Source organism: Bidens hawaiensis, unplaced genomic scaffold, assembly GCF_021521415.1.
Source record: "Bidens hawaiensis isolate Kalapana, Puna unplaced genomic scaffold, B.hawaiensis_p1.1 tig00037791_1, whole genome shotgun sequence".
Classification (NCBI taxonomy): Eukaryota; Viridiplantae; Streptophyta; class Magnoliopsida; order Asterales; family Asteraceae; genus Bidens; species Bidens hawaiensis.
The window spans coordinates 30,557-45,018 of record NW_027496620.1 but is presented as its reverse complement, the minus strand read 5'-3'; the positions used below and the strand labels follow the sequence as shown (position 1 = coordinate 45,018).

The 14,462-nt window shown below is 34.6% G+C and overlaps 2 pseudogenes across 2 annotated transcripts; both read right to left on the bottom strand.

The window, feature by feature from the left end:
- Positions 1-489: 489 nt before the first annotated feature.
- Positions 490-5,978, bottom strand: LOC143589747 (protein DETOXIFICATION 16-like; annotated as a pseudogene). Its single transcript, XR_013145343.1, has 9 exons — positions 5,853-5,978; positions 4,719-4,781; positions 3,279-3,823; positions 3,117-3,203; positions 2,974-3,030; positions 1,912-2,149; positions 1,705-1,823; positions 741-827; positions 490-656 (listed from the first exon to the last, which is right to left on the bottom strand). The product of XR_013145343.1 is annotated as a protein DETOXIFICATION 16-like (transcript).
- A 1,484-nt stretch (positions 5,979-7,462) lies between these two features.
- On the bottom strand, positions 7,463-11,830 carry LOC143589740 (protein DETOXIFICATION 16-like; annotated as a pseudogene). The gene is made up of 7 exons (XR_013145340.1): positions 11,579-11,830; positions 9,928-10,472; positions 9,281-9,367; positions 8,827-8,883; positions 8,516-8,754; positions 7,667-7,785; positions 7,463-7,598 (listed from the first exon to the last, which is right to left on the bottom strand). The product of XR_013145340.1 is annotated as a protein DETOXIFICATION 16-like (transcript).
- Positions 11,831-14,462: the final 2,632 nt, after the last annotated feature.

The following is a 14,462-nucleotide window of genomic DNA, read 5'->3' as shown; positions in this document are numbered from 1 at the left end:
TTTTTAAGGTTAACCTTATAATTATAAGTTAACAATTAATAATTTTAAGATTACAAATTATAGGTTTAAATGTTAATTTTACCTAACAAATTTATTATTTTTCGTCCGTGTGTTACACTATCATAGTTAGATAGTATTGTAGTTTGAAAATGTTATATGAAAGTTTTGATTCCGGTAGAGCATGAAAAAGAATGATGCCAACTCAATCTCAATACAGTAACCTATACAAAAGTTTAAGTATCATATGAATTTGAATTACCAATTGTGTTGATTTTCTTTTATTTGGAACACTTTTGTTTATTTAATATGCACACATCCTAACTTCTAAAAGACATGATTTCACATCTCCTAACTACTAAAAGATTATAAGATGTAGATACATATATACTTCACAGTTCACACACCTCTTAACACCTAAAAGAATATGATTAAAAGATGTGAACTATAAACTTCATACACTGGCATCTAAAAGACATGTTTTACATCATATTACTATTTATATATACTCTATATAATATAGAAAAATACAAGCAACCAAATTAGGATACTAGTAAATGAGTCAAGCCATAACCGACAATATGGCAATGTCGGCTTCATGACACCGCGATGGTTGTTGGAATAGTGCTAGAATGCACCATATGCATTGCCTTTTTCGCCTGCAACGACATTAGCCAATGTAACATTTGCTAAATGATAGACTTGAAATACACATAAACGAAACAAATGACACGATGCCCTACTTCTAACTCCTAGTCTGTGCGCGTTGTGATTATTAAAAGCAGCAATGCCTGAAGCCCACTCCCAAAAATGATCCCAATCCACAAACCCTAGAGTCGAAACATTTAACAAACTCAACTTCACAAATAGGGGCAGAGACACAATGAGTCCCCGTAAGAAAAATTGAACTGGTTAAGTCTCTGTGATTTCAAAAATGAACCATTTGAGTCCCTCCCGTTAACTAAAAATGTGGAATTACTAGTTTACCCTTTTTTATGATCCATATGAGCCCTTGTGGTTTAGTGAATGCTCAGTTTTAGTCTCTCTTAAAAAAATATCTCCAAATTACATAATTAACCACCAAACTATAACCAATCAAGCCATAATCAACAACCCAAACCATAATCAATCAAAAATAAATGAGCCGAACTTTTTTTTAACAAAAATAAAAGAACCGAACTTTTTTTTTAAACAAAAATAAACGAACTGAACTAGTTTTTTTTTAACAAAAATAAACAAACCAAACTTTTTTTTAACAAAAAGACAAACCAAACTATTTTTAATAAAAATAAACGATCCGGGCTGCTTTTTAACAAAAATAAACTAACCAAACTACTTTTTTAACAAAAATAAACGAACGAATTACCTTTTTAACAAAAACAAACGAACTATTTTTTACTAAAGTAAACGAATGTAACTACTTCTAAAATAAGTAATCGAATCGGACTCCACCCTAGCACAAGCTACGACGATATTTTTGTTAAAGACAAGTTCAGTTAGCTTATTTTTGTTTAAAAAAAACTTGGTTCATTTATTTTTGTTAAAAAAAAAGCAGCGCAATTTGTTTTTTTTTGTTGTTAAAAATAAGTTTTTGTTGTTTGCTTTTTCTTTTTAAAGTAATTTGATACGTTTGTTTTTGTTAAAACGAATTGTTCACGAATGTTAAAAAAGAACAAGAACTTAAACCGAGCAATCGAGCATTAGTACCTTCCCTCCAAAATTGTACACAAATGTTAAAGCGATAGCACAAGGAAGACCAACAAGGTAGTAAGCTCCGAGATTCACTAACGTTCCCATCTTCTGCCAACCACATCCTCTCGCAACACCTTAACGTGTTACTAATTAATTACGTCCCACACGAATATTTTTAATAATGTTATGGCTCAATGAGATTGATGAGCAGGCTCTAGTTACCTGATAACACACCTTGAACTCCATCCATGACATTAGATATAGCGAGAATTGGTATAACTAACGATACATAGCTAATGACTTCGGCTTCATTAGTGTACAACCTGGCCCAAACCCCGCGCGCTGCCACTAGAGCCAGGCCAACAACGAGTACTTGTGTGATGACTAGTGATAAGGCCACCCATACGCTAGTTTTGCAGATTCGTGTTTTCCTGCCCCGAGTTCATTTGAAACTCTTGTGCTGTGAATTGATTATTGAATATGTCACACATGTGGTAAAATGAGATGTACTATTGTACTTGGGTTAAGATTCTTTTGTATTACTTGACGCTTTAGGAACTAGGCTAGTACTTTAAGGTGTACTGGTTTTTATTAATCGCAACTATCATCTTTGGTTGCTAGTGGTCCCAGCTAATGAATTGGCTGATAATGATCTCAATTTATATCATATTTGTTTCCAACAGTCCGCGACTAACGGAATGCTAACGCCGTGAAAACTCACGTTTTTTCCGGAAAACTCAACATTTTCGTCTCAAACATCTTTGTAATCTTAGATGTGACCTTTAGGAAACTTTTTCTAGTAAAACCCTCAATTATTGAGGTAACCGGAACCCTAGAATCATCGTTAGAATCGGTTGGTGATGCTCAGGTAGTGGTGGTTGGTTGGTGGTGGTAGCGCTCAGTTGAATTTCCCCGCAAAAAATGTTGACTTTTCCGGCCAAAAGTTGTCTTCCGGCGACCAGCAACTGACGACGTTAGCAGCCTGTTAGTCGCGGGCTGTTGGGAACAAACATGATAAAAGTTTGGATCGTTATCAGCCAATTTGTTAGCTGGGACCAGTAACGACCAAAAGATGATAGTTGAGATTAATAAAAACCAATACACTTTTTAAAAACAAAGTTATTTTCTAATACTTCTAATAGTTTTTATTGGAATAAAAAATCATCACAAATTGTATTTATTAAATAAAAACTTGGTTTGGTTTGGGTTGCTTAAGGTGTGAAAACTGGGTCATCTTACTCAGTGTGCGTGAAAGAGAGATAAATTAGTTAACTTTAATCGTACCTCACTGTGCTCCCGAAACCGAAGGGAATTCTGTAGGCCAACGAAATCGTACTTAGGCTGCGAATAGTAGATTCAAAGTTAGTACGTCAATGGAAGAACAACAATGTACTAAGTAGCATGTAGACAACTATTATATCAAGCACCTTATAGACATCATGGATGTTTCTAGCTTTGGATTTGGAAGAAGTCCAGACAATAACACTATAACCTCATATGCCCAAAACTCCAAGTTTAAACATTCAAAATATTTTAGCTACATATTAATTAAGAAGCTAAAAACACATGGAATAAAGAATTAAACTGACCAAACCATGAGAGCCGAAGGCACGCCTAAAGCAAGAACCCCCCCAAGATCATCAACACCCTCTTTAGAAAACCCGACCCATGTTCTCACACACGTACGTGACATCTTAATATACACACATAATATAGTCACATTAACCGCATAAGATATAGCAACCGAGAGAGCAGCACCCGAGCTACCAAACCCGAGCTTTGAAACCAAGAGCCAGCAACATCCAACATGAAACAAGCTAGCAAAACCCGTACTTAACATCAACGGCTTAAGGTTATTTTGTGTCTGCAAGAATCTGGTCTGGCATTGAAGTAGACCGTAAGGAAAGATGCTTGGAATCAGCCAATGTGCATAGTTTCCAGCTTGTTTTGAGATCTCGGAATCTTGTCCGAATATCGTCAAGATTTGTCCTGTGAATGTCCAAATGATGGATATTGGTATGCATATTAGCATTAGTACAAGCATTGTTCTTTGCAAGTGTATTCCAAGCATTTGATACTGTTTTGCGCCGTAAGCTTGCCCGCATAATGTTTCTAGTGCACCTCCAATGCCCATCTGATCAATAAAGCAACCAACTTTAGTTTAAGAGAAACTGAACCAAGAGACCAAGAATCAAATAACTAACTTTACTAAAAAATAACGGTTTTAGGTAACGAACTTATCACATTCAAGAGAAATAAAAAAGGGAAAATTACCAAAATAGCCCTCGAATTCGTCTTTCACGTGACATTGGGAAATTCCCCGTGAGTTTTCAACAACCAATCATGAACTGACACATGTCAATGCCCCCCACCTACCACGCGAATTTTCAGGTCAAATCCGTCTTACACGTTGGATTTCGCATGAAAACTTACCTCATGAAAACAATCTTTAACGTGATGTTTCAAACGGTTTATATCTTCCACGTGGGTTTTCAAAAATGTGGTTTTTTTAGTTGTTTTGAAATTCATCTCCAAAGATGAATTTCCCAATGTCACGTGAAAGACAGATTTCGAGGGCTGTTTTGGGAATTTTTAAATTTGGAGGTCTGTTTTGGGGATTCTCTTTCCTAAAAGGGCTATTTTGGGAATTTTCCCATAAGAAAAACATATTGATTTGCCTCTTATGCATGTTTTTTTCGGTTTTCGGTCACTAGTAAGGTGGATCATCTGGCAGGCTCGGAATGAAGAGGTAATCTCTAGAGAAGATAGAAGAACAAAATCTTATTTTCGACTATCTTCTTAACTACTCATTTTCGTGTATTAGAAATAGAAATATTATTAGTTGGAACGAGTGGATCAAAAAACTGCACTTTGTCGCTAGTTTTTAATAATAAAAGCCGTTTAAAAAAAAGTTTTCAGAGTCAAATTTCTTGGAAGTTAGGTACTTTAAACCGACATTTCGAAACTTAAAATGATTCAAAAGAATGTTTACTAAAGAACCATGCACACAATGATATCTTTTTAGTTACCATGAAGCAGAAACCGGTGACATTGGTAAAAGAAGTGGCTAAAGACGTGCTAGAAAGGGCGAGCTGTGACAATCGTCAATTTCAGGTTAACTCCGTTAACTCAACTCCGTCAATTTAAACTTAAAGATCATTGAATCTATAACACACACTTCATTACATTTAAACTAGGGTTTAAATGACGCTTAACATTTACTACATGTGTAGTCTTTCGGGAATTGCACCGAAACGCAAACGAGTTGACGCAAACGATTGATGAATAAACGAAAAACGTCAACATAATAATTATGTGATAATTATGTGTTAACATATGTGTTACTTGATTATATTGTGTAATGCTAGACAAGAAACAAGAACTAAGTTAGTTTAAGCTAGGAAAAGTAATACTTGGAAGTGGAGGGGCCAAAGTGTAACATAGTTTTCTATAAATATATCCTTAATAACTTAACCCTAACTTATTTTCTTCTACTCCCTACTTCCGATCGCAAACCCCCTCCCCTTGCTCCTTGGCTGCCGTCCACTATACACACACATACAACCCTCAATTCCAGCTTTTGATTGAAGAACTAGGTGCTAGGAAGGTATAATTGATCATCCTATACATCCTTGTTACTTGATTTTGATGTTTAATGGGTTAATAACAAACCCTAGCTGCCGATTTCTTGTATGGTGTTGTGTTAACATGATTGTTGTTGAATAAATGATGATTGATAACTAGTATTGATGTTGTTACATGTTGATTGTTGTGTCTAGGATTTGAGTTCAAACAAAAACCCTAATCATGTATGTAGGTAATTGATATGCATGGATGGTGTTTATGGAGTCTAGAGTGTTATATGAATGCATGATAGTTCATAGGTTGTTAATATATTGAGTTTGGATGCAAACAGTTTCTGGACAGAATGTGTATTTGATGTTTAAGTGACTGTAACGAAGTTTCTATGGTTTTACGCTTCCGCACTTATTTCATTTAAACGTTTTTATGGTTTGATTATAACTGATGATTCCGATCCTGTTAGTTCACACCCTCTGACGGTAAAACTCCGTTAGTGGATATTGAGGGTGTGACACGAGCTCTCCAAGATGGCCTACGAACATGATCGACGTTAGTAGAAAACTATACTGAAGAAAACTAACCACAATTAAAGGTCCTGCTAGCATCAACTGAAGCTTCAACTCCACAAAAATATCATGCGCATCGAACTCTAATATATGCTTGGAACCAGACTCAAGAAGTGGTTTCGAGTATAGTTCTTGATCCATTAATTTACTTTGGATTTTACACACTAAGATATGTGTAAAAAATATGATATTTATGAACGCGCGCGAGTTGTTTGATTGGTTACAAAAAAATGGTTATGACATGTTTGAATTTTGGCTGAGACTGAGAGTACACACAAGTTGTGAAACCTTTGTGAACAATGACAAATGATATTAAGAAAGATGTGCAACAACCAAATGCTTTTGACATATGTGTTAAAACAATGACATTGGTTGTTTGTCATTAGGTTGTACTGATCCCATAGCCTTTTACTGATTTGTGATGAAATGACTTGGCTTTTATAACTTTTTCCATATGTATTGCATTATTAAAGTTAAAGGTAAAGAACCATCCACTTATGAAATATTCTAGGCATTATTTCTCCTAAATTATTTGCATTTCTGTAATGTTAGTTAATAATCAACTTTTTTTGAGAAAATAGAGTAAAAATGACTAAATAATACTTTATATCAGTTAAATAAAATTGAAATTTATTTATGAATTGTCTTTTTTTACGGGATAACCAAGTTTCAAAAGTCTTCCAATTAAGTCATTCACGCAATAATTTTTTTTTTAAATCGGGTCACTAAATCTTCAAATCGACTCATTTTTTGTGTGTCAAGCAAAAAATGAAGGATAAGATGTGGGGGTCGGAATTTGCAATATATGTGGATAAATTTAAAAAACTTTAAAAAAACATTAATTATATTAATATTTAAAAATAAAAAATAAATTTCATGTCGCCACTCAACTTCAGCATAAAAAAAGATAAAAAGATTTCATACGTGAAACAAAAAAGAAAAAGGCTAAAAAAACATGTTAAAACCTTTAATTTAATAAAATACGAAAGTTGAGTAATTTAATTGAAAAATTTTTTAAAGTTGAGTGACCTAACAGTTTTAAAATTTGGTTAATATTATATGAAATTCCCCCCCCCCCCCCCCCTTACTTCCTTGCTTTACCCACCCCCATAATCTAACCTCAATTTATTGTGGATAAATAGTTGGGTACAAGAAATTATGCAATATGGTTAGTAACTTATGGGTATGGGTGTTTTTCACCAAAGGGTCATCATAATTAACTTTTTTAAAAAGGTAATCAATAATAAGTCTTTCTCTACCCCTACAAGTAGAGTGTCCAAGTAATGTTTCTTTATAGACAAATCTAAAAGAACTTCTTGTGGCTAAGGGTCCACAATATACCCTCTTGACCCCCTTTTAGTTCCGCTCTAAGGTATGGCAGCTAGCCGGCCTCTAAGAATGTCACAAATAAAATGTTCCTAAATTCACATTTTTTTTTCATAATTAGAAACTGCTCCAATTCAAGAATAACGATCAGCATAACCATAGGTCCATAGTTCATAGACACAATAACATTATATCTACAAAACCCATGAATCACTTGAGTAAACTCGTACCGAACACCCTATGCCTTGCGTTTATAGCCTGAAAAAAAAAGTGAAAGGAGAATTCGACGCTATAAAACCAACAAATAATTACATAAATAAATAATTTATATAGAGTTTATGCACACACCTGTTGTTCCCAGTTCGTGCGCATAGTAATAACCAAAAGAAGTATCGCTTGAAACCCGCTTCCGCCTATTATCCCCATCCATAGTCCCTTCATCAAAAACAACAATTTACCAAAAGTTTGTAAACTTGTAACAAAAATGTGACATTTCTTGTTACCATTCCTCCATTATGCAACACAAAAGTCAAGAGGGCTGAACAAGGAACACCAATAATGTAATAAGCTCCAAGATTTACGGCTGCACCGATCTTTTGCCACCCGCATCCTCTTACAGTACCTTTATTACAATGCATCAGTAAGTATAACCTTAAAGAATTTTACTTGACATCTTTTAGGTTGTGTTTGTTTTTGCTTCAAACAGGGCTCGCAGACATAAGCCTCTGAAGACAGTTTGTTTTAAAAAAAATCTGAAAACTGCTTTTAGGGTCTTAAAAAAATAAGTTAATATCCATCATCTTCACACTTCTTATAACATCCTACCAAAACCCAATGTCCAACACCACCACCACCCACAGTGTGCACCACCACCACCCACCGTCTGCCGCCACCACCACCCACCATCACCACCCGCCACAGCCATCCACCACCACCACCCACCGTCCGCCGCCCCCACCACCCACCGTCGGCCACAACCACCGTCCACCACCCACCACCACCGTTCATCACCACCACCACCCACTGTCGGCCACCATCACCGTCCACTACCAACGTCCATCACACCACCCACTTCCATAGTTCGTACACCACCACCAATTATTTTAGTAGTATACTGATATTAAATGACCTCTATCTACTGTGATATGATATATATGATAGGTAACTATTTTTCAGCTTATGCAGACGATATCTAGTTTATAAAACAAACCGTATTATATTTTCATATTGCAGGCCTTCAGGTCACATATTCAGTTGCATACATGAAATCAGATTAAATTTGCAGACAGTTTTGTCTTCAAAAACAAACACCACCTTACTGTGTAAAGTATAAGAAAATTGAAGCTTTTTACCTGATAAAACACCCTGAATACCATCCATGAAGTTGGATAATGCGAGAACCGGCATGACTTTAGACATATAACTCACAACTTCTTCTTCATTTGTGAACAGATATCCCCGGATATGTCGGATGGATACTAAGAACACGCTTACTAAAACGCCTTCTGTAACAGCTAGGAACAACACAACTTGTGCTGCAAGCCGTGCAGCCCGTGGTTTCCCTGCTCCTAGTTCGTTTGAAACTCTTGTGCTTCGCGTATATAAGATAATCAAATAAATAACAAAAGATTACGCAATATAAAATGTTTTGTATTATATGCACCTTACTGCACTCCCTAAACCGTAAGGGATTCTGAAGATCACTGAACTTGTAGTAAGACTGCAGAAGAAAACACTTTTAGACAACAAAACATATTTATACAAAAAAAGTCATATTTTTATCAGTCAATACACAATAGAGTTTGATCAAAAGAAGTTGCGAAATATATTATTTCGTTAAGTAAATATATTATTTCTGGGGGTCTCACCGGAAGCAACCCCTCTATTCCTACGGGGTAGAGGTAAGGCTGTCTACATCTTACCCTCCTCAGACCCTACCATAGCTTTGCTATTGGTGGGATATACTGAGTACGATGATGATGATGATGTTAAGTAAATAAGTATAATGAATATTTTTTACAATATTGTGAAGCAAATTACTACAGATTGTTTTTACCCGACCCATTTTTGGCCCCCACCGACAAAATATACTGGATCCGTCACTGTTAGTAACGTACCTGACAGACATCATTGAGGTTTCAAGTTTTGGATTTGGTAGAAGACCGGACATGAAAACTAAGAACTCGTAGGACCAATATTCCAAGCTAAACCACAAACAAAAATAGTAACGTTAGTTTTTTATAGCGAGTGAACTGCGGTTTCCGTCCCTGTGGTTTGTCCAAATTTGTTGTTTTAGTCCAATAGTTTCAATTTGCAATTTATATCCCTATGGTTTCATTTCACTTGCAATTAAATCCGATCCCACTAACCTCGTTAAGTCTGGTCATTAAACCCATCAGTGTGCCCCTCACGTGAGGTGCAATTTTGTCCTTTATTCCCCAAATAAACCCCAACCGTAATCCACAAGCCTCCTCACGGGAGGGTTGGGGTGTATTTGGGGAAAAAAGGGACAAAATTGCCCCTCACGTGAGGGGCACACTGATGGGTTTAACGATCAGACTTAACGGTGTTAGTGTGGTTGGGGTTTAATTGCTAGTGAAATGAAACCACACGGACGAAAATCACAAATTTGAAACTATTGGACTAAACTGCAGATTTGGACAAAACACAGGGATGAAAACCGCAGTTTACTCTTTTATAACCAAAAACAGTTAGTATTATAAGTGATTATGTGATATCAAATACGATCATATAATCTACTAACCAGACCATAAGTGCGGATGGTATGCTCAACACAAGAAACTCACCAAGATTAGTCACGCCTTCTTTACAAAAACCCGTCCACGTTTTCTCAAAATCAGATGAAAACTTGATATAAACCGATAAAACCAACACATTAGTCCAATACGAAACAGCACACGCAAGTGCAGCCCCTTGACACCCTAACCCGATCTTAAAAACCAAAATCCAACAAACTAGAATGTGAACCTAGCTCGTGAATCCGGTGCTTATCATCAACACTTTTGTTTTGCTTTGAGTTTGTAAGAATCTGAACTGGCATTGGAGAATCCCGTGAGGGAAGATACTTGGAATGAGCCAACGAGTGTATGATTCGGCTAGAGTTGAGATTTCCAAATCTTGGCCGAACCATGTAAAGATAGTGGCCGTGAAGGTCCATGTAATGGATATAGGAATAGCCATGAGCATGAGTACAAGCATTGCTCTTTGCGTGTGCACGCCTAGCATACGGTACTGTTCTGCACCATAAGCTTGTCCGCATAATGTTTCTAGTGCACTTCCCATTCCAAGCTAATTATTACACATAATTTGTAACAATCATTTTGTTATCGTTTATGCATTTTTCTACTTTTATCTGACGCAAAGAGAAAACACAAAAATATAAAAGAGATTATTGTTTTTAAAAGTGGAGTTAATAATTTTTAAATGATATATCCATTATGCCTCTTTTATAGGGGAAAATATATATACATTTACAAGTAAGGCAAAATCTTGAAAATTGTATGAGTGAAACTAAATGACTAACTATATAATGATCTGAAAATCAATAAAAATGATTAAATGTTAATAATCTCCAAGTTGTAGCCTACAATAAAAAGAGGTTTCAGGTTGTATAATAGATTTCTTATTTATGGTGGGTTTTATTCTTAGGGTGTTCTTTGGATCAGGACTGATTGTATAAGCTTTTTTAAGGAACGTACAACACCGCACAATTTCGTACCCGAGGAATGAATATGATTGGTGGATGGAATGAAAAAAAACACTTTAAAATGGTTACATTTGTGTTTGTGTGAGTGTGTGTGGTTGGGGTTGGATGGGAATATGCCATAGACTACCCAAGTGGTAAAAATCAATTGAAATGGTTAAATGCCAATGATCTCCACAATCTAGCGCAAGTGGTTCAAATCCCACTTACAAAAAAAAAGGTGGGGTGGGGGGGTCAGATTGGGCCGGACCAGAAGGTTTTCTCACATACTTTCTTCTTAGGGTGTTTTTTGGATCGGGACTAATGTACAAGTTTCCCTTCAATGATGTACAACACCGCACAGTTCCATATCAAAGAAAGAAACCAAGAAAGAAAGATGATCGGATAAACGCAGTTAAAAAAATCAAAATGATTAAATTGTGAAAAAAAAGTTTATGGTAAAATTTGTGGTCAATTTCGGATCTTTATTGTGGGTCCAGGCTAGCAACAACAACCCTTCCATATTTAGCATTTCATGAACACAATAAAATAAAAAAACAGTATCAATAATATAATAACACACACAAAAAATAAAATAAAATAAAACAAATCAAAAAACAGATATTTCACTTTTCTTCTACACATTAAAGTGAGACAATGAGACCCATAACCAGAATAATAATGAATAATGAAAAGTGTAACATATATATACCATGAAGCTAAAGCCAGTGACCGAAGCGAACGAGGTCGCCATAGACGCAACGGACAACGAAAGCTCCCCAAGACGACCCACAAACATGACAGAAATGATCTCCAAACTATACTGCAAAACACTGACCAAACAAAGAGGTCCAGCTAACTTCAACTGATGTTTAAGTTTCAGTATCGGTTCTGAAGAACCGATACTAGGTTTCTTAACAATAAGAGGCACTTCAAGAACACTTGTTGAGCTATCTTGATCCATGAGTCTTGTTCTTGAGAAGTGTCTAGATGTGTACAGTGGGTTGGTTTGGTTGACCAGTACGTGTTTTTGAAATATATGCAACCGATTGCATTAAAGCACACCATGCTAAAAGTGTGTCATAAGATCAGAGACTCTGTCCAATATCATTTTCTTATCTTGTTATTAATTACTGACTTTCATATAAATAGATTTAATAATAATGATACATCTACATTCAACATAACCAAAATTATATGTTATTGTATTAATGTACCCACTACCAAGTGAATATTTTGGTAAGAAGCGTACAATTTAAAAAATATACATGATGTGACATGAGTTAGGGCGGTTCGGTTAGGTTAATAGGCGAAACTCAAACTGAAATCGAAGTAATCGGTTTATGAATATACAAACCGTTCGGTTTTCCAGTTATTTTCGGTTTCGGTTTAATTATTTTCGGGTTTTTTTTTTCAATTTTGTGTAGACATTGCAAAAAAGAAAATTAAAAATGAAAACGCGTATTTAAGCTTGTATAAGAACGTATTAGAGTACTACATTACGTGGAACTATACGAATACAAAGTTGCTAAATAAAGTTTAAAATTCATCAAAGTTCTTAATTAAAAAACATTATAAGTTTAGTCCCAATTTTCATTTATCATCTTATTTATCTTCAAAGTTTAGTTCATTATCATCTTGATAATCTTTATCGCCAACAATTGGTTATGTTCGGTTTAATTCGGTTTTAAAAAATGGATAACCGAATCGAAACCGAAATTTTGAATATTCTAAAAAACAAAAAAATAACCGTCGATTAATGCTTCGGTTCGGGTTTTTCGGGGCGGTTTTTTCGGTTAATTTGGTATTCTACTCACCACTAACATGAGTATTTTATAGTGAGATATTGTAACTGTTTGGACTTACTGCTATAATATCGTAGTTCAATCACGCGTTAGAGATGGACAAATTGGACGCGTTGTTGAAAGTTGTTCACATTGGTATTTGTTTAACAGTTTAGACACGCCGTTTTAACTTATAATGAATTGTTTATCAATATCAAAAAAACGATACCATAGTCAAATTAAAAATAATATAACTCTTAAAAATATATTAAAAAAAAGTTACGTGCATAAAACACATGAGTTTCAATAAATTAGTTTTAACAAAATTTAAACCGAAAAAACAGTAAAGAGTAAATGATGATTCATTTTTTTTAGCTTCAATATCAACTATTTAAAAGAGTTCTAAAAATATATTACCTTTTTATTTTCGTGTCGAACATTTTCTTTCTTTTAATTAAAAAATGCCTACTAAAAAGTAGAAATATGTAACCTTTAGATGACTAAACGTTAAAACTTAATACAAATAAAACTAATAAATGGTTAGGTATGAGGGTTATATTTTGGTAAAAGATCACCACCGTTTATTGGGTGTATTATTAAATAGGATGGAGATTTTTAATATTAAAATTAAATGTCATCGAACAAAATGAACCGACTGAAAAAGATTAAAAAAATAGTAAAACCCGTAAAAAAAAGTACAAATTAAATTCATGACCTAACAAGGGAGTTTGAAGGTTCGAGTATGGTGTTTGAAATAAAGTGTTGATTTAGGAGTTGATTAACTAGTGTGTAACCTATTGAAGGTTCGAATATTGTTTTCAATGATTTCGTATATTAATCTATGAAGTCAGGCAGCATGCCTAGTGAAAAATGCGATTGACTTTTTTTAGAACGACAAGCTCACATACACTCTAATTAATATTACACTTAAATCTATAGCTTTATGTTTACCATGAGACTTGAATCGTCACTACTCAAAAAGAAACAATTCCATTCAATACATTAGTGCATTAATAATGTTACCGCTAAACCAAAAATTCTTTTGTAAAAGTATTTCTTTGTCTAAGTTGTTAGCAAGGTATTAACATGGTACGTGACATTTTCTATGACGGTTATATGAATATATGATTACTAAAGAAAAATAAACAGTAGCTAAAATAAAATAAAGAAAACCTTGATATCATTGTAATTCCCTAGGACAAAAGAAAAATAAATTCAATCATAAAAACATTTTTTTATTGGAAAGGAAAATTCACTAGAAGTTTGAATATGTCGAAATAGTTTGTTACTCAAGCTGTTTAGAAACGATAACATCTGTTTAGCAAAAATGTGCGCTATACAATTTTGTATTTTTTCAAGAATAATTTAAATAAAGACACTAGAGTGCATCATTTCTCTTTCTTAGTACATAAAACGTATAATTGTCATGCTCAAACCACCAAAGTCAATTGTCAAACAAGTCATTTTCATGCTTGATACTTGTGCTAATTGTGTCGTCTCTAACATGTTAAACACGTTAAGACACGAACTGACAGCCCTATAAGCATCCATCTTGTAGCATCGCTTTAGATAACATCGTCGCTTCTTTATGAAGTACAATACTACATTAGTACATCGTCCTTGATTTTGTATTTTTTTTTATCAACAAAGGTCTTTAGACATAGTACCGAGTAATGGAGTATCCACAAACGAATCAGGTTATATTCCTATTTTGATAGGTGGTTAGATGGTTCATAGGTTCAACCATGTAGTGTGTATTTGGTTGTTCAAAAAAAAAATCCACAACCGAATCAAATAATGAATGTGTGGCTT